The sequence below is a fragment of the Helicoverpa armigera genome, chromosome 20 (genome assembly GCF_030705265.1).
Source record: "Helicoverpa armigera isolate CAAS_96S chromosome 20, ASM3070526v1, whole genome shotgun sequence".
NCBI lineage: Eukaryota > Metazoa > Arthropoda > Insecta > Lepidoptera > Noctuidae > Helicoverpa > Helicoverpa armigera.
In genome coordinates, this window is record NC_087139.1 from 410,254 (window position 1) to 413,577 (window position 3,324).

At 38.9% G+C, this 3,324-nt stretch overlaps 1 long non-coding RNA gene across 1 annotated transcript; it reads right to left on the reverse strand.

Annotated features, from left to right (window-relative positions):
- Positions 1-2,116: 2,116 nt before the first annotated feature.
- On the reverse strand, positions 2,117-3,080 carry LOC135118280 (uncharacterized). The gene is made up of 2 exons (XR_010277471.1): positions 2,942-3,080; positions 2,117-2,522 (listed from the first exon to the last, which is right to left on the reverse strand). It is a non-coding gene; the product is annotated as an uncharacterized LOC135118280 (long non-coding RNA).
- Between the last annotated feature and the right edge of the window lie 244 nt (positions 3,081-3,324).

Here is a 3,324-nt window from a genome sequence, read left to right on the forward strand (position 1 = left end):
GATGAAGAGCGGTGAGTGGTCAGTGAGCGGAGCAGAGCGGAGTGGAGCATGCTTTTGGAATCGCGCATTTTTACAGACACACTGCACGCGAGTCACGCACCGCCCCGCTCCGCACCGCTCCGTACCGCCCCGCTGTCCTCCGCTCTGCACCCCAATGCTCGCTGTCCTCCGCTCTGCACCGCCTCGATGTATGAATATTCGCTCAGCTCTGCTCCACCCCGCTCGTACTGTTTCCATTGAAGCGGAGCGGAGATTTCAAGCATAATCATTGGTCAATTTGTGCACCGCTAAGCTCCTCTCCGCCCAGCTCCGCGTCAGTGGAAACGCGGCCTTTCGCTATAGTCGAAGACAAGTTTCTACTTGCAATTTCCTGTAACCTATAAGCAGCAGGAACCAACCTTTTAAAAACTAAAAAAGGGAGAAGGAAGTAAAATAAAACACCAATATACTTAATAATTAAACATGTATTATCATTCATCTTCAATTATTATTAGAATGTCATCTAAAAATTGTGCAGGGGGTACGATATTTTCTTGGAATCTTGCCCAACTGAGATACCATATAATGCACATTACATGGGCACAGCAGCCTACAGTTCTTCTACCTACAATACAATTACAATAATATGATAATATTGAATCTCGTCCTCTTCGACAGCTATCAACTAAAATATAAACAAAATATGTTTTGCGACTTATATGGCGGGATTGTATTCGGCCTCGCAATAACCAAGAAGTATTTGAAGCTGACAGCTGTCGAAGAAGGCTGCTGCTTACCTCCCTGCACACTTCTATTATAAACCCATCATTTCCCCGCAAATGTTCACCAAAATAGGACCGTGCCTGCTTTAATTGATATGTACCTAAGCATACAAGAATTAATTCATCATATGACAACTGGGGAAAATCATTTAAATTATCATTATGAATAGTTATTGTTTCAAAATCAGCCCTACGTCTATTATATTGGTTGTTAACAATAAAATCACCTAATATGTTATGTCTATTCATATTTAAATTAATCTGATTAATGATAGCCCCACAGTCTATTCTATCGGTTATGGGAGGGTGAAACCTATTTATGAGAGCAGCAGCCACCTTAAAATCTCTTATTAAACTTCTTGAGGCTGTATTAAAATAACATTGCCTGAATAATTTGAAATCTCTTTTAAACCTACCGTTCACAATCTCAACGACCCAACGGCAAATGGTGACTGCCCTCGATTTGTTTGCGTCAAGTGTTGACAGCTGTGTTTCACCCTGCGCCAAAGTAGCAGGCACGTATGTCCTATATCCACATTGGTTTAACAAAGGTAATGAATCTCGGAAACCCTATCCAGTATAAATACATCACCATTTTGGAAAAATCCTGGAGTGGGTTTCCACTTAAAATTCATGTCTCATTATATCTGAGTCTGACGTGGTAGCTGGATAGGGGCCCAAAACATCAATGATGTAACCATCTGTGCACACCATTAAAAAGGTTTGGTTAAGTTCCTATATTTATGCAAACTGTATGTTTTTTGATATAAATAATTAGAGCTTTTTCAATATAACAGTAAGTTCCATCAAATATAGCGATGGGCCTAGAATCTCCTTCAAATAAAGCACTAGGAATGGCTAAGTTCCTTTCTTTTATTTGTTCTCTAGTGATGTGTTCTAAACCTAAGTGCCGAGGCACAAAATGTTCAGTTAATATGTCACGGGCTTGACACAGCCACTTGGCTAAAGTTTTCTTAGATGTTTTAAATAATGTTGCTAATCTTTCATTTGAGTCCCCACTTCTTAATTTGATAAGATAGGCTGCTAAAACTGAAGAACTATTACGAATTTCTATCAATTGTGGAACCTCATCAAATAATTGACGGAACTGAACTTTAGTAAACCCGATCCAGGTATGCACAACATGGTCGTCCATATTATCAATATTTTCAAAATTCAAAACCTTTCTTTTGGGGTTTCTTTTAGTGTAAACATATCTTGGATATGTCTTGCAGTAAATGTTTGTAAATAATTACTCCTTAAACTATCAAGGAAGTCCCATGCCTCAATTACTAAATGTATATCACAAAGTCGATTATTTTGTGGTACATAATATTTATGCTCATTAAGCAACATTTTTCTCGTTGCTAGAGGAACTCTATATCGTTCAGTTCTCTGGCAACCTTCTATGAAGCACCGTCGCTCTGTTTCAACTGCCCGCATATAATCTGGCAATACAATTGTTGGTTCAGGGTGCTGTTGTACTGGTTCCACAATTGGGGCACTTGGTGAATGTAGTTCCACTGAGGGTTCATGCACATCATCATTACCTTGGTTTTGTTCTGGTTGAATGGAAACATTCTCAGGTTCGTGTAGAATGTTGTCATGATTTTCATCCAATTGTCCAACAGAAACACCAACTGATGATTGGGCTGGCGGTGGGTTACTTTGTGAGGAAGTCGAAGGACCTGTACTCATATGAACAGCAGCTCTGTCTGCTAATATCCAACAGGAATGGCATATACGACTTGCCTCGTCCACCTTCAAAAATAAAAATTCACTATTATACTATAATACAGTAGTCCAGATAGTAATAAAAAAAAATAACCCTAACCTAACCTGTGTCGGGTGCCCTTGTCTTTCAGTTAAGTGTTTTATTTTTATGATTTAGTGCTAGTTTTAAATCATGTTAGCTTTACAAATAAATGTTTTATTATTTTAACTAGCTGAACCTCACGGTTTCACTAGCATCTTTGTTTACTGCTCCGCTGCTATTGGATGTAGCGTAATGTTATGTAACCATTCTCAATAAATAGGCTATCTAACAGACAAGATTTTTAAAGTCGGACTAGTAGATTCTGAGATTAGTGCGTTGAACGCACCAAACAAACTCTTTCACTTTATAATATTAGTATAGATATAGTTTAAATAATTTAAAATATAATACTAAACTATCTTACCGTTTGTGGTAGAATCCACTCTCTAATCACATTATATATCGCAGATTCACGAGCAGAATCATTACGAAGAAGGTGGTTGAACCGCCGGGCTAAGAGTGAACGACCACAGCGGAGACATACGCTTGAATGGCCAACTTGGTTGGTGCATCAATCGCACGTCTTCCAAGAACCACATCTTGGGCCAAGTCCCAACATGCTTGGCATACAACGTTCTCACTGGTTACCTGAAATAACATAACCATTTAAATCTTGTTCAACCCCTAGTGCATGTTCAATAATGTCGATGTCACAACCGAGACCGAAATTGATTTATCGGGACTCGAGGGTGACCTTCACTTTTTTTATAAGAGAAATGATCAAACTCCACATTCCACAGATTAAAA